Source organism: Stegostoma tigrinum, chromosome 30 (assembly GCF_030684315.1).
Source record: "Stegostoma tigrinum isolate sSteTig4 chromosome 30, sSteTig4.hap1, whole genome shotgun sequence".
In the NCBI taxonomy this organism is placed as follows: Eukaryota; Metazoa; Chordata; class Chondrichthyes; order Orectolobiformes; family Stegostomatidae; genus Stegostoma; species Stegostoma tigrinum.
In genome coordinates, this window is record NC_081383.1 from 20,733,699 (window position 1) to 20,756,172 (window position 22,474).

Here is a 22,474-nt window from a genome sequence, read left to right on the forward strand (position 1 = left end):
AGTGTAATATGTTACCAGAGCTCCAATCAATAACTGATCAGGGCAGCAGTTAAAGAAATAACATGCATATGTTAAAATGTGGTTACCCTTCTTATTAAGGTTTACAGACTGGTCAGAAGTTCTGGCACATCGTGCCAAAACAAAATGGAGTGCATTATGAATTTCAATTCATCCGAGAGCTTTCAATGTCCATGTATACTCCAGAGCTGTGATATAATGTCTCCATTATAGGGCTTTCCACCTTCATTACAATTAGTAATTTTAAATCACTCACACCAAACATTCTTCATGAAATACAGCAATATTTAGAAGTTGCATGCAGCATAAAATCCAATTTGCAAAAATAAATGTGGTAATATCTACATTAAGTATTTGTCTACATATTTCTTAACACAATTAAGTACATTTTTAATGCTTCTGATGGATAGCAACTCACAGCTAAAAATTATACCTATGTAGTCCATGTGATATAATCAAATGACCAGAGAATCAATCAGAAAATTAAATGTATATGAAACTATTCACTTCATGCTCCTTGTATGTGGTTCATGTCAAGCCAGACAATGAGGTGTATTCTATTAAATAATATAAATGATGCTGTTGTCTTCCATTTGTCAAGAAGTTATTCTTATGTTGCTGAGCTGGTTCCGTCCCAGTTTCTAAAGAATTGGCATACGTCAAATATCTCACTACTTTTAAAATTGGAGAACATAATGAAATTTGAAAATAATGAATGCAAATAACATTTTGCTTGATGCACAATATGTGTTCAATTTTATTTTAAAAGGCACTAGATTGCTAGTATAAACACATCTAAAATAAATCTTGGTATTAAAAGGATTCTGAAAGAATTGATTGAATTCACCCATGAAAATGTTATTAATGTCACATTTTTGTGAGTATCACAGACATAAAACTGATACAATGAAAATTCTTGGCAAGGTTGTACTTGCATTTGGAACTTTTGGAACAGTTTACTTGTTCTTTTCATAAGGACTTGGGTAGGCCAGAGATCAAGGCAGTTTTGTGTATTAGTGCTCCTTATGGTTGGGGTCACGGTCCTGGACTACCCATAACTTGTGGTGGTGATGGTCACTCAGTTGCTACGGCAACGTCATAACCTGGAGCTACGGGTAGTGATGGCCAAGGCACCAACTTTCTCTGCATCGTATGGCTGACCAGGACACACCCTCACTGTAATTGCCAACTATTGGTATGTTTTTGAAGGATTGGCAGGTTGACATTCACCCAGTTTACCCTGTACTTTCCTCAGACATCAAACTCTATGGTGGGTCTCAAACCTAAAGTTTCTAGGATGTTATTCATTGCATCATCCCTATTCTTGAATAGGTCCCTCTTATTCTCTGTTTAGCTTCCTGGCTGGTGATTTTGAGCGTTGGATGTTAACTTTGAGTCTAGTTTTTTTCCAAATGGGTCCCAAAACCAATGTACTGTAGGATTATATACACGGCCAATATTTTCACTATATAATCGAATGCATATAGCTCATCCAAAAACTTTTTATATCTAAACAGATATCTAATTGGTCAAATCTTCAAGCAGTGTTATTTCTTAATCCCAGATAGAAGCTAAACATCACTTAAGTTCACATTACCTCGTTGATATTACAGTGATTTGTTTTGAAGTAGACTGCACTCCATCACAGAAAGAGAGCTGCATTTATGAAAATAGCAGGAAATGGGTAAGTGGATTGAATGTTTCAAAGAGCTGTCACTCTCCAACAGGCACTAGACAGGCTTTTCTAATCTTGAGGTATGGAAATTTAAGTTTTCACGAAGATTTGTAGCTCAGGTTGTGGATGTGGTTGCAGACATGCTCACTGAGCTGGTGGGTTTGGTTACAAATGTTTTGTTATCCTGCTCGGCAACATCATCAGCGTGCCTGTTCAGTGTTCTGTCCTGCTTGATATTGGAGGGTCGATATTCCAACTGGAACTCCATCAACAAACACATTGAATTAGACTCTGTGTACAAACCACCGAGAAACAGAACTCGCAGTAACACCAACCATCCCAGCAAACCGAGGCAGATGAATAATAAGCGGGACAGAGCACCAATGCTTCACCAGAGACGTACTGACTATGTTACCCAGAGTAACAAAATGTTTGCAAACAAACCCACTGGCTTGGTGACCACGTTTACAACCTCGTAGAGAATTAAATCTAGGTTACATGTTGATAGAGGATAACCAACAATAGAAGTAGAGGCAGATATCTAGAGGGTCCAGCTGCAGCAAAATCCACAAGAGCTAATTCAAGACCCTACATCACGCACACTCCGGACACAATACACGATCTCGAAAGACTTTGTTTCCCAACAACAAACCAACTGCTGGTGAGATAGTGATAATGGGAACTGCAGATGCTGGAGAATCCGAGATAATAAAATGTGAGGCTGGAAGGGTCTAGGCCCGAAACATCAGCTTTTGTGCTCCTGAGACGCTGCTGAGCCTGCTGTGTTCATCCAGCCTCACATTTTATTATGCTGGTGAGATAGGGTCAGAAGAACACTCTGAAATCAGATTATGTATGTACCCTTCGCATAACCGTTCTCGCCTGTTATTCTTATTTTACTGACATTGTAGTGCAGCAAATGACAATATTGCTCCAGAGATAAATTAAAAATAAGAGATTGAGTTCTGTATTTTTATTTCTGTCAGCGTACTTTCGTGTAAAAAATGTCCAGATTTGCTAAAACTTCAAAGTATGACCATACAAAGTATTGACAAACTAGATGTCTGTGCTGAAGTCAAATGTTTTTGGATACATTACGCATACAGTGAAAATATTGGCTGTGTACGGATTTCTACAGTGCATGATTGTTAATTGGAAGAGACATAAAGTGATAAAGTCATAATGACTTGTTTTGCAAGGCTGCCAGTTTAAAAAATATTCCAGCAAATTTGGAACGAAATATTTTGCATCTGGATAAACTATTGATGTGGTTTGCACTCTGACATGAACCTTTCAGTTGGCCTACTTCTGTAATATGAAATATTCAAGCAAAATACGATCCTCATTCTGCCCCCTTCTCTTCACATGAATTTTTTTTGTCCCTCGAGGAATGCTAAGAGCCTTTGAAATCCTAACTCCACCCATTACTGGAAGTTGTGCTATTGTTCTGGTAGAAAGTGACAGTTATGGCACCTGTGCATACAGTACCTCAAATAACCACATCACCGAAAGCAGCAGCAATTTGTGTGTAGCCTGCTCCTTATGGGTAAGTGCAGACTAAAGAGACAGCAAAGACACCAATGAACAAATAGTAATCAGTTTTTGAGTTTTGCTTATAAAAATTAGCAGCCGTACTGTCATTTTTGTAACGCATAAATAAACATTTGGTGCAACGTTTTGAAATAAACAAAATACTTTGTCAAACTTGCACCTCCTACATGAGTAATAGGGGTGCTGGCACAGTAAAAGACATGGCTAATCAGTCAGGCGACATCAAGTCCCTGTTCTGAAAAGCCGAGGATATTTATGAGGTCTGTGGTATACAAGCCTTAAAGGGTTAACATTGATGAGTGTCATAAGCACCACCCACTACAGTGATGCTACATGGACTTGTAGATAGGATACCTGAGGAACCGAGTGGGGAGTGAGAACTAGCATCTGGTCCTCCTCAAGGCCATCATAAGCATCTTCTAGTCAACCTTTTCTGAGATGTTATTACAGACCTCTAGAACAGGTGGGAGTTGAAATTGGGCCTTCTGGCTCAGAGGCAGAGGCACTGCTACTGGACCACAACAGACCCATCTGAAGGCCTTTGCAATAACATTTGTCATTTCAATGGAACCTGTAACTAGTTGCTAATATGCAAATAACCAAATCTCAAGAATGACAAGAGATTCTTCTAGTTAGATCAGGAAGTGGTCTCCCCTACCACACTTGGCGTTTAGCTTCTTCACTAAAGAGGATGGTGGCAGCAACCTTCATCATGACCAGCAACTCATGCAGTGTAGTGGACTGGCAAGCCTATATGATGGGGTCAATTTTCAAGGGGCCCTTTTGATCATAGATACAGTATCCAGTGCAAATCAACAGACAACCCAATGAAGAGTCCCCGAGGACTGAGCTTTCTTTATGGTCAGACCACATTAACATAAAACTGATGAACTGTAAACTTTTGGATACATGGGGCAAGATATCCCATGAGGTAGCAAATCTGGAGTGCAGGATTTTATTTCCTTTCCTTCCCTTCTCTGCCCCCACTTTGCCTCATCAGAGTGTGTTGTAACTTCATGGACGAACTGTCATCATTCCGAATGACCAGTGCAAGCTTCACTCAGGTTTTAGGATCAACGCTGCTGCACACCAAACAGAGGTTCTGAGTGTTTTTGAAGCATTGTCTTTGTCTTTCCCTGGAATGTTAACCAATTTAAAGTCGCAAGAACATGGCCTGCTGGGGAAGATAGTTTTGAGCCATATGGACAAATTGTCCAGCCTATCAAATGATTTTGCTTGAGCTTTGTCAAAATCTTTATGGGCCTGGCTTCACGAAGGACACTGGTGTTAGTTTAACAATCTTCCCATTGCTTCTGTCTGGGGGATGTGTAGGCATTATGATGGAATTTCTCTCATGCGTTTGTAATTTGTTGGTACACAGTCTGGCTCTCACTGCAGTAAAGCAGCATGCTGATGACAACTCTCCTGTACTGAGACTTTTGTTGATTTCGGGAGGTCTTTCCTGTCAAGCCCTCGCTGCCGTCATTTGTAGAAGCCAGAACTAGCACGATTGACACAGTGTTGGATCTCCTTGTCAATTGCTATCTTTTGAGAGAGGTGGCTGCCAACTTATGACAAGTGCTCAGCATAGTCTCAACCATGTTTGTCAACATATATGCATGGTGGAATATTTGGTGTATGAGATCTCAGTCGATATAAAAGTTTTGCTCTTGGAAACTTTCAAGGGCAGGCCGAGTATTTTGAATGCAGAATTGAAGAAGCTGAATGCCTTGCAACCTTAGTGCAGTGTGGGCAGCAATCCATCTGAAAACAGTAGACTGTGTTTTTCTGTGGAGATTAGTTTAGTGTGGGCAGCATGGCAAGCAAAAAATTTTGCAATGGCAAACAAAATGCTGAAATTAAATTTGGATAAATGCACATTTTAGTTCCTTCCTTCCTCTGATTCCATCTAAACTTCCTGCTGCTTCCGGAAAGTAACCAATATAATCAAAGACCCCTCTCCCCCGTACTCTCTCCCACCCTCTTCCACAAGCAGAAGATACAAAAGTTTGAAAACATGTACCAACAGATTCAACAACATCTTCCTCTTCACTGTTATGACACTTTCAGACTTCAGAGACTAACAGATCTTTCATGTATTGGATCTGACTTTTCATGCTCCTTCTCTGTAGCTGTAACAGTACATTCTGCTTTCTGTTCTTTTACCTTGAAGAAGTTATGAATGGTATGATTTGTCTGGTTAGCGCACAAAACAATACTTTTAAATGTATTGTGGTACATGTGACGATAATAAATCAAACCAAATCTTAGGTAGCCCAAAGAAAGAGGAAATTTTTTCTAGTGATGTTTCACAGGCTAATCATCCAGATGGCTGTAAAATGCAATTGGTTTCATAACATATGTGATGTGAAATAAAAAGGAACATTACTCTTTGGCATGGGAAGCTAAGAATATAAAAATATTAAAACATTTTGACTGCTAAAACACTCATTAACTCATGTTAACGCGTGAGTTGTGAATTCTTTTTAACAAATATTTTAAATGTTATGCTGCACAATGGACATATTCAAGATAATATCCCAATTGAACGTTATATTAATAGTCGCACCTTATGAGATAACAAACATGCAACATAAAATGTGGGAGGTTTTTGATTGAGGCGACAGGAGTCTACCCTGCTAGCCCAGGGACAGACAAAAACCTTGCTTCACCTGTCATTGGGAAAGCAACTAGAATTAAAAACAAAACAGACACTAAAGAGTATAGCAGTGTGTGTTCTCCAGATTCACAAACCCAAAGCCGTTGAGATCTTGGCTCATTGAAAGTTTCTGATTAAAGGCAGGCAGCTGCCAATTACAGGCACAGTGGAAGCAGTGGCAGGTCATCCCAATGCTTCCAGGGAAAAGCCTAGGATCCCCAAAGCATCCAGCTGAGCGATGGCTGGAACATGTTGATATGAGAGGGGTTGGCAACAAGGGCAGGGGATGGGTCTCTCAGTGGGAAATCCCTTATCTAGAGCCAAGTAACCCGATCAGGTACTGAGTGCCTTTGAACAAGGCACCTCCTCTGATCCTAGGAACCTACCAACAAAATAAACAGAATTTTCCTCATGAGCTTCCTGCACAGTTATTGGCCCATCCACTGCTGGTTGACAAGATGAAATCAATACAGGGGATTTAATAATCCACCTCGTGGACTCAGTTGGTGGTGAGACAGGATAGAACTTCCAGGATCCTACCTGCTCCATACCAAAATGATATAAAGTTGGGAAGGCAGGTGGGTCCTTGCTCATTTGATTAAAGTTCCCTCCATCTTACAACTCAGGGAGTGCTTAAAATTCCACCCTAAGAGCAATGGTTTGACCTTGTAGCTTGAAACAAAAATTGAAGAGAAAAGAAATCTCCAAGATTAAACAGCTAAATGTAACTTACCAAATGCCTTACAAAAAGCAATGTGTGTGCAAATAAATTATTAGACATTCTGAAGGAGCAGTGACTTATGAGATAATGCTTTATGCAAGTTATCCAGGGTTTTGGTTGTTTTTCCTTTCGGAATTTTCATTGTACACATAAGTTCTAATCTTACTTTACTTCAGGAGAGGTTATGGAAATTGTTGATTACATATTAATAGTATGCAATTGTGTGTAGGTAGTGAGTATTAACTGGGGACCCACTTGTGCTCCTTCACAAAAGAACATTATGAAGATCTAGTTATTTGCTTATAGTGCATTCTGTAAATATATGCCTAAATAAATTCAAACTGTAAAGATTGGTCCTAGTTCTATCCTTCCTACCTGGTTTTCTATAGTATAATACCTTTATCCAAACTAACTTATACTAAATTCTTCATGTTAGCTACATACATAATCCAAAACAAGAAACTAAAAGTTAAGGAAATCATGGAAAAGTTTTGTTAATTCTTGGTGAAAGTTTTGGGGACTCTCCCTGAAATATTGCTGCCCAGATGACAGAGTATTTCATCCTGGAACTGTGCCCAGAATGTACGGTCACACTACTCTAGGGGTCTGAACCAGAAGTCACCATTTAAAAAAGCAGGGGGATGCAACAGAAAGGATACTTAGTGGACTGCAAGATATGTTTGGCTCGACAAATTTAACAAAAGCAAAATAGCTTTTCAGTTTGTGATTGATCTCTAATGACTCCTCAAATAACCACCTTATGTGCAATCCCTACAGACATGGGGGGTGGGGCTGGGATGGAAGGTTCACATGGTCCTAGTTAAAACTGTACTGTGAGCCGGTGTCTGTCGGAGGGCCTTAATTAGAGTTTATGAATGAGGTACCTGCCTGTTTCTGGCAGATGCTTTGGACTTCAGTCAACTTTAGGATCGTATTAGTCAGTCTTTCTCAAGCTTAACACATTCTGCTTTTGTTTTTTTGCTGACCCAAAACAATATTGCAGTGAAGATATTAAATCATCTGAATTTTCTTTTTCCACAAGAAATACATGCAGATCCTTAGCCCATTTTTGACATGTAGAATAATACTTCAGGTATTTAACACCATCTGGCTAAGAAAGGGTTCAATTTGCTTTTGATTCAAAATAACATGGGATTTTTGACCCAGAAAATGTAGTTTTAGTACGATGTTCCTATGAAACCCGAAAATAAATATTTTGAGCATATTTTAATTGTTTTATATTACGCTGTGCACAATCATTAGCTTTCTGACCATCTCTAATCCACTTGACCCTCCCACACTACCCCCATACATTACGCAAAAATACAAATTGACCTCTTTGACCTTTAAAGGTCAGCAGCAACATTTTTACTCCTGAAGTAAACTGCAAAAGGTTCCGATTTGCTATTTATTATGTAAATTTTGCAGTTTCTTTATACAATATTCATCATGCAAAATCTAACAGGTTTTCTTCATTATAAATGACATGGAAGGGGAGAAATATTCCTGCTTAGATAACCATTACAGTATTGATCGATTTCTGTATTCAACAAATCTGCATTGCTCTCGGCAGAAGCATATTATCTGTTTTAAAGTGAACCTATTTCTGGTAGAAACTCAAGTCCCTTCTTTGTCTCTTACGCCAATGATGATATTTCTAACTCGAGTTCATCCATAGCTATCTCGGGGTCAGCCCCATAAGACCTGCCCAGTCTCCTAGTCCAGTCTGTCAGGCAGTCTGTCTGCCTTGCATTAATTCACTTCACACTCTTTGCATCGATCCAGGGCTCCCCCAGCGGTGCCAGTGAGCATTCGAGGCTGCCTGCATGCATACAAACTCACTTACTCAGGCAAATCGATGCCCAAAACCACACATAGCTTGGTCACAGTTCAATGCATTCAGGAACTAGAAACTGCTGTCCAAAGGGATTTAGGGTTCTGATTAACTCTCTGGTTAAGTTAAAGCATGGAGCTGAAGCCAAAGTCACTTAATTGCATACCCAATACAGTGGAGTCTGGATAAATGCATACCTGATCTGATCATATATTTCCAATTTATGATCCTCACAGGGTGTCACTGAAGAAAACTCCCAATTGAAGGATAACACTTATTGGAAAATTAGTTAGGCACTTATCAAGATTCAGCTTGGCTGCAGATCTGAGTGAGTTGCCAAGTTTATTCCAACGCAAAAATCTCTCTTATTCAGCATCAATGAACACAGCCTGCTCAGATCAATAATAGCAGTTCTATGTGTTCTGTTCCAAACAGGAGGACTGAACATAGATTTTGTGATGTGTGCCATTGTGTTTATTCTTATTACAGGGCTGCTGCGAGGGTCATTTGTGAATGTCATTTTAGGCACCAAAACTGTTCAAGCATGGGTTTAATGTTTCAAGTTATGAGTTTAAGGGATTCTTTGCACAGTGCAGTGACAGGTTCTGACAGAAATGGTGATATTTTGTTGTCAATTATATCTGAGGCCTCTGGCTATTACATGTCGTTTATTTACATTTTTCTATCACGGGCATCCTAATCTGTGAAGCCAATTAATTTGTAGGGTCACAATTAGGCAATTTATATGATGTCAATTGTTTCTCAGCCAGTATTAGTAAAGTCAGCAAAATCGGGAAAATCATTAGGATGCAGTCAAGATCCTGTGAACAATTTTTTAACCGTTTTTTTGGTGATTTCTTGATTTCTGATGCAGTTTGATTCTAATGCAGATGGCTAACATGGCCTGTGAATGTAATGTGGCAATCACTTTATGGACATTTTTATTTTAGTGATCACAGGATCATGTGCTGTCATTTTCCTGTAAAAGGGGTTTGGTCTTTGAGTGCTATTTGGTGCAATACTATAAATGTTCACACAAATAACACATTTATATTTTATTGTGAAGATTGCACAAAGGATATCTCTCACTTCCCCCACAATCCAATTACTAGATGCATTGCAGAATAAATTAAAAACTCAAAACAAATTCCCCAATCAGCTCACTGACATGTTATTTCTGAGTAACAAACTGTTCAGAGCCTTAGTTAACTCTGATCAACTAGTTAACTAGAAGCAGTCCTTCAAGATTTGCTGACTTAGTCCCACCTGCAGTATAACCAGATCAGTCTTCATACTTTTGGTGTTTGCTTTATTGAAAATCTGTTCTTCCCACGTGGATTTTAAAAGGTTTGAAGTTCATTTCAATCAAGAAAGAAAGATTTAGCTTTGATAGATCAGCATGCAATTGCCAAAAGAGCTGGGAATCACTTATTGGATCACAAGTCACTTCTGAATACCTTCCCAGTGGTTCAGCTGAATCTCGCATTTATGCAATCAAAGAACTTTCAGGTGACCATATTTGATGTACTGTCAACTTATGCTCTCCATCTCCAGATACCCACTCATCTCGAGTTTCCAGTTCGGATGAAGGATCCCCTCCCAAAACACACATTCATTCAGATATTAGAACTCAGCTAACCAGGAGGAGTAAGATAGAACACAGTAGCCATTGTGTTCTCTAATTTTCTTTAAAGCAAATGAGTTATTTAAGTGTATGCTTCTGAGTTACATGCTAAGGGGGCAAACTTCCTAATTTTCCTCTTCGAAGCAATATTGACTGGAGCCTTGTATTTATGTACTTCCAGACCTTTGGTTACGGAGACATGCATTCTATGTTATCCGATTCTAATGAACAGCATAACTTCAGTCTGGCCATTGAAAGATAATTATATCAACTAGTTCAGATGATCATATGGTCTAGAGATAGGGACATTATCACTGCAGCACAAAAACCCTATTCAGATAAAAGGAGCAGTGAGTATTTTAATGAATATCCACGGTCTAAATACAGTTAACACCCAACCAAAAAGATTAGTGTAAGGGTTGGCCTCTGCCAAGTCACTTTACTTCATGTACATGGGGAGAAAATTCAATTTAGTTGCAGAGGGCTTTAACAGAATTTCCACAGTGAGTAACAAAACCATAATCAAGTTTTCCTTTCTTAATCTTAGGCTGAGAAAAATGAGTAAGAGAGAATAGAAACTCTTGTTAATAATGGAAGAAAATGGTGAAAATTATTTCCATCAATAATGACATTTATTCTTTTACTTGACTATGCAAACGAAGGTAAAATCTCAAAAACTGAGATGAAGATGAAACTGAATATGTTCTTTTGTGTTGTCTTAATCAATTATTTTATGAAAATGTTCCAAGGTTGTGTTATTTATACTGTAATAATTATCTGTTGCCGTTGCTAAATTTTCAGCTGCAGGCATGAATAACGATATATTCAGGGACACTCAGTTGGCAGAACAGCTGGTTTGCAAGGTGGATTGATGCCAACAATGTGGATTCAATTCTTGTGCCAGCTGAAGCTGCCATGAAGTAATCTCCTTCACAACCTCTCCCATCGCCTGAAGCTTGGTGAACCTCAGGTTAAACCATCACCAATCATCTCTCTCTCTCCATCTCTAAAGCGAGAGCAGCCCTTTGTCTGGTAATAAAATGGTGCCTTTACCTCAATATTATCATAGAATCCCTTCAATGCGGAAACAGGCCATTCGGCCAAGCATGTCCACACTATCCCTCCGAACAGCATCCCACCCAGACCCATTCCTCTACCCCTACATTTCCCACGTCTAACCCACCTAACTTAAACATCCCTGGACACTGTTGGCACTTTAGCATGGCCAATCACCTAGCCTGCCACATCTTTGGACTGTGGGAGGAAACGGGAGCACACAGAGGAAATCTACACAGACATGGGGAGAATGTGCAAACTTCACACAAATAGTTGCCTGAGGCTGGAATTGAACCCAGGTCCCTGCAGCTGTGAGGCAGCAGCGCTAATCACTGAGTCAAGAACCAAAAGGGATAAACGACATAGAAACCGATATCCATTTCAAGCCCACCGACTCCCACAGCTACCAAGAATACACCTCCTCTCACCCACCTTCCTGCAAAAAGGCCATCTCCTATTTCCAATTCCTTCGCCTCTGCTGCATCTGTTCCCAAGATGAGGCATTCCACTCCCGGACATTCCAGATGTCCTCGTTTATCAAGGGCCGTAACTTCTCCTCTACAGTGTTTGAAAATGCCCTTGACCATGTCTCTCGCATTTCCCACAACTCATCCCTCACATCCTGTCCCTGCAATAACAACCAGAACAGAATTCCCCTCATCCTTGTGTACCATCCCACCAACCTCCGAATCCAACAATTATCCTCCAACACTTCTACCATCTGCAATCTGACCCCACTACCAAAGACATATTTCCCTCCCCACCCTTATCTGCATTCCGGAGGGACCACTCTCTCCATGACTGCCTTGTCTGCTCCACACTCCCCACCAGCCCCGGCACTTTTCCCCGCAACCGCAGGAAGTGCTACACCTGCCCCTAAACCTCCCCCCTCTCTCCCATCCCAGGCCCTAAGACGACCTTCCACATCAAACAGATGTTCACCTGCACATCTGCTAATGTGGTATATTGTATCCGCTGTTCCCATTGTGGCCTCCTCTACATCAGGGAAACCAAGCATAGGCTTGGGGACTGCTTTGTGGAACATCTATCCTCGGTTCACAACAAACAACTGTACCTCCCAGTCGTAAACCATTTCAACTCCCCTCCCATTTCTTAGACGATGTGTCCATCCTGGGCCTCCTGCAGTGCCAGAACAATGCCACACGAAGGTTGCAGGAACAGCAACTCATTTTTCACTTGGGAAATGTGCAGCCCAATGGTATCAATGTGGATTTCACAAGCTTCAAAATCCCCCTCCCTCTACCGCATCCCAAAATCAGCCCAATTCGGCCCCGCCTCCCTAACCTGTTCTTCCTCTCACCTATCCCCTCCTCCCACCTGAAGCCTTGATCTTACCTACTAACCTTATCCCACACCCTTGACCTGTCCGTCCTCCCAGGACTGACCTATCCCCTCCCTAACTCCCCACCTACACTCACCTTTACTGGCTCCAACCCTGCCTCCTTGACCTGTCTGTCTCCTCTCCACCTATCTGCTCCTTTATCAATCTTCCAATCGCCTCCCCCTCTCTCTATTTATTTCAGAATCCCCTTCCCCTCCCCCATTTCTGAAGAAGACCCAAAACATCAGCTTTCTTAGTCCTGTGATGCTGCTTGGCTGCTGTGTTCATCCTGCTCTGCACCTTTTTATGTCAGATTCTCCAGCATCGGCAGTTCCTACTATCTCTGGGATAAACCTGTTAGTGTTTTTGTTGAAATCTTTCTAAAAAGTTTATTTTTATTTGTAATTCCTTCAATGATCTTCATCATTCTAATTTCAGAAAGTAACATGAATCCCTCCCAGTTCTAGATTGTTAAGGGAATTGGACCTTACTTTACTCCGTAGTTCAGCTCTGAGGCTCCCAGAATTTTTGGTTTCAATGAAGCTGAAGTAGGTATGGGAAATATAAATAATTGCTTGTAGAGTACAGAACTTGAACATCGTTAAAAGAAGATAGGAAATCAAAGTTTTTTGTCTTGCATTCATCAGGAGTAGAATGCAAGAAGCAGATTTGAGAAAGTGAGACATCGAATTTATGTAACATGAGAAGAAGGTGCTAATTGGTTGGGCCATCATTGATGTGGAAATACAGTAAAAAAAAGTCACTCTTATTTTTCAGACCAGGCAGATAAACTCTGATTGGTTGGGGTGTTTCCATAGGAATGCCAACAGAAATTGAGAGTGTGCATGTCTCCACTTTTTCATGAATATAGTGCAATATTTAATTTCCTTTTGCCAATGTAAAACAGGGTCCTGTGTACTAATATATGTAGATTTTAGCACTTGTAATGTGAGTGTGACTAAGGACCTTAAATTGGTTTCCAATGTAGGTCTTTTTCTGGTCTAGATTATTTAATAAATGATTTTCAGTGGCAGGATCACATCTAATTGTGGACACATGTTTCTGAGATTTGCAATAATGGACCGGTTGAGTACGATTTGCTGAGAAGGGTCAGTGGGACATGTTTTTTGATGCTAGTTTACTGCAAAGTAACAAGTAACACCATGAGACAGATAGGTTCATCTGTTCAAATTTCTGACACATCTTCCCTTTCAAGGTAATCTGAGGTAGACTGAGTACATCTCAGGGGCAGAGGTGGAGGATATAAGCCCTTTTATGAGTTTTTGGGTTATGCAACAATTTAATCAGGGTAACCATCATCATGCAGGATAGTTTTAATACACCTTATCTCTGCAATATGCTTATACAGTGAGATCTATTCATAAGGTTGCCAAAAATGTTGATCTCCTATCATATGAAACAGGCTTTCGACACATTGTAGTAGAGAGCCCACTGGCAGACCTCTTGATGAATACATCAAAGAAAGGGAGCTTGCTTGATTGCTCCATTTTAATGCTAAACTTGAATGTAGGAAGGAGTTTATTAAACGGTGTCAAGACATTCTTTAATGCAACTGTGGATTCAAATATAGCAATTGTGTCATCTACATGTTAGAAATATGCAAGGAATAAAAAGGCTAATTGTCATTACATTGAAGACATGCCTCTCATAGTAACTAACAAATATGTTGGCAAGGGCTGGGCCTAGCAGATATCCCATGTCAATGTTATCTATTTAGGTGCACATGGTGCAATTGGAACTGAATTTGGGAGTTGCTAAATTCATGAGTTCAATGAATACAGAGTCACACAACAGTGGCTCATCAAGCTAGCCATGACATTTGGTGTTGTACAAATGTCAATGGCTTCTGTGAGTGATATGTTAGTAAGAAAGCTAGTAATGTCAAAAAGAGTAGATGGACATGCTATTGCTCTCAAATGTAGGTCTTCTATAATCGTTATGAAAGCGAAGGTATCCTTCACAGATGTTTGTGGAAAATTAATTTAGAATTGGTTGCAAAAGCTCATGCAAATATTTGACTAATTCATGTTGTGCCAAGTCAAACATGCAAGAAATACGTCATAAGGGGACATCACCTATTTGTGTCTTAATTAGCCCATATACACATGAACAACGGTTGAGGATGAATTCTATCACATAAGTCATCAGGAAGGTTACTACCCTTACACAAGTCCAACAAGCACCTCTGCAACTTGCTGCTGTGTGATTGTTTGGTCACGTGGAGTGATAGATTGTATAGATCCAAACTTGGAACCATCGATGAACAAAGTATGCATCTTGTTGATGTTAGTCGTATTTGATGAGCCTGTCTGCTCTGATCCTTTTGTTGGAATTACATATATCAAGAGTTTGCCTTGAGATTATTCAATGCCATCAGCTATTAGCATTGCAGACGAAAGCCAGTAAGGTCATTTGATGTTCTACAATATGCCTGTGCCATTTCTGCTATATGTGCTTTGTTGGATGCAATGATATATCTGATAATGATGGGTCAAATTCAGCAAATTCCTCTTCCCATTTAATGGGATAAAGGATATCTCCTTTTAACAATGTTTAAGTACAGGAAATAATTGTTGATTTTAACTTGCAGGTCAGAAAATGTTACCTGTAATTATTTGATTCACCTATGGGATGTGGCTGGGCCTGAATTTATGGCACATACCTGGTTTCCCTTGAGAGGTGGTAGTGAGTGGTGTTCTTCTATATGGGGTGGTGAATGTTGGGGTTGATTTTCATTCAAGCATACATTGTTCGAGTGGTAAGCATTGTAATCAGGAGTTTCACCTGGCATCATCAACAAGAGACGTGGCTATATCGCGATAGTCAGTCAAGCCTTTTTCATGTTGCGCTGGGAGGTTATCCATGCATTTCCATCCAATGGACCTAAATGGCTTTTCAAGTGAGCCAGACCTACCTAAGTGGAATGTGTGAATGCACTTCTTAAACATTCTCGTGAACTTATATCAATTTCCACTTAAAATACAGATCCAGTAGATGGGGGATAATGGGAACTGCAGATGCTGGAGAATTCCAAGATAATAAAATGTGAGGCTGGATGAACACAGCAGGCCAAGCAGCATCTCAGGAGCACAAAAGCTGATGTCTTGGGCCTAGACCCTTCATCAGAGAGGGGGATGGGGAGAGGGAACTGGAATAAATAGGGAGAGAGGGGGAGGCGGACCGAAGATGGAGAGTAAAGAAGATAGGTGGAGATAGTATAGGTGGGGAGGTAGGGAGGGAATAGGTCAGTCCAGGGAAGACGGACAGGTCAAGGAGGTGGGATGAGGTTAGTAGGTAGATGGGGGTGCGGCTTGGGATGGGAGGAAGGGATGGGTGAGAGGAAGAACCGGTTAGGGAGGCAGAGACAGGTTGGACTGGTTTTGGGATGCAGTGGGTGGGGGGGAAGAGCTGGGCTGGTTGTGTGGTGCAGTGGAGGGAGGGGGCGAACTGGGCTGGTTTAGGGATGCAGGTGGGGAAGGGGAGATTTTGAAACTGGTGAAGTCCACATTGATACCATTAGGCTGCAGGGTTCCCAGGCGGAATATGAGTTGCTGTTCCTGCAACCTTCGGGTGGCATTATTGTGGCACTGCAGGAGGCCCATGATGGACATGTCATCTAAAGAATGGGAGGGGGAGTGGAAATGGTTTGCAACTGGGAGGTGCAGTTGTTTATTGCGAACTGAGCGGAGGTGTTCTGCAAAGCGGTCTCCAAGCCTCCGCTTGGTTTCCCCAATGTAGAGGAAGCCACACCGGGTACAGTGGATGCAGTATACCGCATTGGCAGATGTGCAGGTGAACCTCTGCTTAATGTGGAATGTCATCTTGGGGCCTGGGATAGGGGTGAGGGAGGAGGTGTGGGGGCAAGTGTAGCATGAACACCTCCGCTCAGTTCGCAACAAACTACTGCACCTCCCAGTCGCAAACCATTTCCACTCCCCCTCCCATTCTTTAGATGACATGTCCATCATGGGCCTCCTGCAGTGCCACAATGATGCCACCCGAAGGTTGCAGGAACAGTAACTCATATTCCGCCTGGGAACCCTGCAGCCTAATGGTATCAATGTGGACTTCACCAGTTTCAAAATCTCCCCTTCCCCTACTGCATCCCTCAACCAGCCCAGTTCGCCCCCTCCCCCCACTGCACCACACAACCAGCCCAGCTCTTCCCCCCCACCCACTGCATCCCAAAACCAGTCCAACCTGTCTCTGCCTCCCTAACCGGTTCTTCCTCTCACCCATCCCTTCCTCCCACCCCAAGCCGCACCCCCATCTACCTACTAACCTCATCCCACCTGCTTGACCTGTCCGTCTTCCCTGGACTGACCTATCCCCTCCCTACCTCCCCACCTATACTCTCTCCACCTATCTTCTTTACTCTCCATCTTCGGTCCGCCTCCCCCTCTCTCCCTATTTATTCCAGTTCCCTCTCCCCATCCCCCTCTCTGATGAAGGGTCTAGGCCCGAAACGTCAGCTTTTGTGCTCCTGAGATGCTGCTTGGCCTGCTGTGTTCATCCAGCCTCACATTTTATTATCCAGTAGATGGGGCTTGTTCACCATGATCATGGCACATTTCCTATTCAGAATTCCATCAAAGTTCTATGTATATTTAAGAACACTGGATTTGTATTTGCGAGACTCCTGCCTGTTTTTCTCAAGATCCTTGGAATTTACATTCCCTCAATCTCAATGAGATTGCAGTAGGATTTCCTTCAGTCTCATTTTATTTCCAATCCAATTCTCCCAAAAGTTGAAGATTTGGTTGCAAAATTACTTATGTCTCAGGAATCTCTCCAGCTCCTCTTTGTAGAACGATAGTTCTATATATAATGCACATTTTAGTTCTGAATTCTGGATTTTTGCAGTCACAGTCATGTTCCACCAGTTGAGTTACAAAATAATTTTACCTGCCATTTTGACAGGTGATTATTCCTCTCTCTAACATTGGAACAGCTGGTCATTCAGCTCGCTAAGCATTTTCCACCATTTAGTGAGGCTATTGCTGATCTGTACCTCAACTCCATTACTCAAGCTTTGCTCCATATCTCTTGATATGTTTCACAGTAAAAAAAAATCTAATGACCACAGACATGAGCATTTTTAGAAACATGGCATCTAACCTTACCAACAAGAATGTAGAATTCATAGCCCTTGTTTTATTTCTCAGGCTTTGGAGAAAATGATCACATAAGTGAATGGAATTCTAACAAAACCAGAAACTACTCATTCAACTACTCAGTCTGAGTCTTTTTTCTCACTAAGCATGAACTGTAGATTATAAAAATGGGAGCATGCCATCTTGTAATGTGCAACTTCAGCAAAAGTAGGTTCATTAGTGGCAATGAAGAGCTGCCAGCCAATCATAATGCATCAGCAATTCAGATCCTTCAACGTTTCAAGTCACATAATGAGTATAAATCTTAAGCTTCATTAAAGCAGTTGTAGAGTGCTCAATTTGAGACAGAATGGCTGAATGCCAGCAAAAAAAGTAGTTTCAGTGATGAAGCTCCAGTGGATGCTGCAATGAGGCATCTCTGACACGCTTAATAGTAATGTTCCTGCCACACAATTGCTGACAATGACCAGCAGAAATAGAATCTCACTGTCTCCCCTCAACATTCAATGGGGCTGCCTTCATGTAACCCTGTTCATAGAAGAGTAACCTGTTCATAGAATGTGCAGAAAGAGGCCATTTGGCCCATTGGATTTGCACTGACCCTCCAAAAAGCATCACAGCCAAACCCACATTCCATCCTGTAGGTTTTACTATTGGTTAATCCATCTGACCATTCTTGGGGTATACCATTAACTCTAAGCTGAGCTACATTCTCAAAAGGTAGCTGTGATTAGTTCTGAAGAAATGTCATATTAACTTGAAACATCAATTCTGTTTCTCTTTCCACAGATGCTGAGCACCTGCTGTGTTTCTCAAGAATACCTGTTTTGATCGCTGATCTCCAGTGTCCACAGTACCTCTCTATTATTTGAGTCGCTTATGTCTGCACAATTATCTCAAGAGAATCAACTTTTTGTTTCCAAGCGATTATGTCTGCTCAAATAAATGACTGTTTCTTCAATGGTTCCTTCACTGCCTCTGGGTCAAAATCCTGGAACTCCCTTTCTAACAACACTGTGGGCGTTCCTGCATGGCATAGACAGCAACAGTTCTAGAAGGCAGCTCACCACTTCTCATGGTCAGTAAGTGCTGGCCCAGCAGCAATGCCAACATTCCATGAATGAATATAAAGAGACAATTAGCTGTCTGTTTGCATAATCTATTAATTTACCAAACACCCTCCTTTAAAGTCAGTTGTGACAGCATTCCCACAGTACCAAGTATTCACATCCACAATCACATGATGTATTAGCACACTGACAGGCACTGGGAGAAATGTATCTTGCCACAGGGTGCCAACAGGACACTGGCAATGGGATAATGGTGGAGACTTCCCACAAAGGATTACCTGGCTGTTACAGTGGCTCAGTGGTTAGCACTGCTGTCTCACAGTGCCAGGGACTGGGTTCAATTTCAGCCTCAGGTGACTGTGCGTGTGCAGCTTGCACATTCTGCCCGTGTGTCTGTGTGGGTTTCCTATGGGTGCTCTGGTTTCCTCCCACAATCCAAAGACGTACAGGTTAGCTGGATTGCCATGCTAAATTGCCCATAGTTTCCAGGGATGTGTGGACTAGACATGGAAAATACAGGATTACAGGGATGGTATGTATCTGGGTGGGCTGCTATTCAGAGGGACAGTGTGTACTTGCTGAGCTGAATGGCCTGCTTCCATCCTGCAGGGATTCTTATTATACTATGACCTGGAGATGATGCAGGAGAACCAATCTATTCTCTACGAAAATATGGACACCTACTGCTCCTATCATGAGTCAATCGCAGTTTATCCAAGATGAAAAAAAAATCAGTAGCTACTGTGAGATACTGGAGACTGTTTGAGCATCAGCAGTGACTTTAGGAGAAAATGGCAGAAAATGAGGGTCAGAGGAGAATGAATGCTTGCAAAACCAGTATTTTATTGAAAACTAAACCCTGCATTCTGAAACATGGGAGCAGTCACTCAGCATTAAAAGGATTGATTTACTGCTTCAATTTAAATTGCACAAAGCAGAATGAGTGTGAAATGGCACTTTTCACAGTGTGCAGGGAACTGACAAACCTGAGGTATCTCACTGAGATTCATTCACAATTGACAGGAAAACAAATGTCTGTTTGTAGACATAACCCAAGACTGAACTAATATGTCCCTCACAAACACTGGAACAGATACAACTGTCATAAACAAACAGCAGTTCCCACAGTTAAAGCTCTTGTTCTTGGGTATTTGGCAGATACTACTGAAACTTAACCCACGAACAGTACATTGCCCTCCCTGACAGTTCTGTGAGTGCAAGGAAAGCGCATTGAGTCCATTTGTTCAAGAAGGTAGATAACACTGTGTGAAGCTGGATGAACACAGCAGGCCAAGCAGCATCAGAGGAACAGGAAAGCTTGATGTTTCAGGTCGGGACCCTTCTTTCCTGCTCCTCAAATGCTGCTTGTCCTGCTGCGTTCATCCAGCTTCACACAGTGTTATATCAGATTCTCCAGCATTGGCAGTTCCTACTATCTCTGTTCAAGAAGGTAGTTTGCCACTACATTCTCGATGGCAAATAAAATGATCCATAACTGCTAGATTTGCCATCCAGCAATACACATTTCCCATAAATAAATTTTTAAAAAGTCTCCAACAGTATTGTTGTAAACCTAAACTATCCAATACATGAAATTAATGACAATCCTTGATTCTTTCAACCTTAGCGGGTCAATGTGATATGAATCAATTATGGCAACATCCAAATTTTGTACAAATTATTGGAATCCTGAACTTTGAAATGACTTCCATGAGAGACTATGGACCTGTGACAACAGGGAATGTGATGGCCTACAGGTACTATCACTAGCCTAATAATCCAGAGAGTCAGGTTGTGTTCTGCTGATCTGGGTTTGAATCCTGCCATGACAGATGGTGGAATTTGAATTCAATAAATATCTGGAATAAGAGTCTAATGATGACCATGAAACTATTGTCGATTGTCATTAAAAAACCCATTTGATTCACAAATGCCCTTTAAGGAAGTAAAGTGCCATCTTTACCTGACTTGGCATTAGTGTGACTCCAAACCCACAGCAATGTGGTTGACACTTAATTGCTCTCAATTAGGGAATAGTAATAAATTCTGGCCTGGCTAGTGACACCCACATTCCAGAATGAATTTTTTTTTTTAAAAGAAGCAGAATTGTACTGAAACTCTAATCTACAACATCATGGCCTGGCATAGCCCTGACTTTACCATTATCACAAGCTAGGGGGCCAACCCTGGTTCAATGAAAAGGGTGAGATATCAAACAGGTGAAGCTATGAAACGAGACTACCTATGTGCCAAACAATGTAAGCAGCAAGTGAAAGAAAGGCTAAGTGATTCCACAAGCTACAAATCAGATCTATGGTTTTCAGTCCTGCCACATCCAATCATCAATGATGGCTCATGAATAGTAGTAACGATAGGAGAAGGCTGAAATGGATCATCAGCTCAGCACTTCCAGCTGAAGATGGTTGTGAATGCTTCCATTTTATGTTTTGCACTGATGTGCTGGGCTCCCCCATTATTGAGGATAGAGATGACTGTGGAGCCTGTTCCTCCAGTAATTTGTTTAATTAACTGGATGGGGTGGTTCCATCAATATGCCCAACGACAATAATGGAAGTGTCCATTACGACAAAAGATAAGGTTGAAGCATTTTCAACAATCTTTGACCAGATAGGTCAAGATGGATCATCCATTTGGCACATCTTCAACGGGGGGAATTCTAATGATCTTCACTTAAAACAGTGGAATCCTACGCTATCTACATCGTGAGGGTTATCTTTGCTCAGAAACTGAACTGGTCTAGCCATACAAATACAGTGGCTACAACAGCAGGTTGACAGCTAGGAATCCTGAAGCAGTAAGTCACCTTCTGAATCCCAAAAGCCTCTCCCTGATCTACAAAGTACATGCCTTGAATATAGGAGATGGCATGTCATGTTGTGGCTATACAGGACATCAGGGAAGCCACTTTTGGAGTACTGTGGGACTAGGTCAGATTGGAATGTCTGGTCAGTGCAGATGAGTTGGACCAAAGGATCTGTTTCTGTGTTGTAGGACTCCATAACACTAAGTCAGCAGTATGATGGGAATACTTCCCACTTTCCAGGATGAGAACAGCTCCAACAATATTGAGTATATAAAAGTAAAGAGAGTAGAGGTTGTGGGATCCTTGAAGGGTATGACATCGATAACAGGGATCAGGGAAGTGACAGATCATTTACACGAACATTTTTCATTAATGTCCACAATATCTCCACAATATAAAAACCCAAAGATGTCAGATTAGCACATGCTAATGGGATTAAAGGTCTTATATAAGGTCTCTATAGTAAGGGACAAAGTATTTTAAAAACTAATGGGACTGAAGATAGACAAGTCAGAAGAATGATGGCTTAAATCCAATTGTTTTAAGGAAGGGAATAATAGAATCATAGAATCCGTACAGGGTGTAGCAGGCTATTCAACCCATCAAGTCCATTCTGACCCCCTGAAGAGCATTCCACACAGATGCAGCCCCCTACCCTATAACCTTACCTTTCCCATAATTAACACACCTAACCTGCATACCTCTGGACATGATGGGCAATTTAGCATGGCCAATCCACCTAAATTACACATCTTTGGACTGAGGGGAAAAAAAAAGAGTACCTGGAGGAAACCCATGCAGACATGTGTCTTCAGAGATAGGGAAAGCATTGATCCAAATATTTTAGAACGCTCTGGATTCTAGGAGAGTTCCCACAAATTTTCTAACTGCTAATGTGACACCCTGTTCAAGAAGGAAGACAGACAGAAAGCAGGAACTATAGGCCACGATAGGAAACAGTTAGC

The 22,474-nt window shown here is 41.3% G+C and overlaps 1 long non-coding RNA gene across 1 annotated transcript; it reads left to right on the top strand.

The window, feature by feature from the left end:
- Window positions 1-10,493: 10,493 nt before the first annotated feature.
- Window positions 10,494-18,576, top strand: LOC125465692 (uncharacterized). The gene is made up of 2 exons (XR_007250297.1): window positions 10,494-10,585; window positions 18,405-18,576. It is a non-coding gene; the product is annotated as an uncharacterized LOC125465692 (long non-coding RNA).
- Window positions 18,577-22,474: the final 3,898 nt, after the last annotated feature.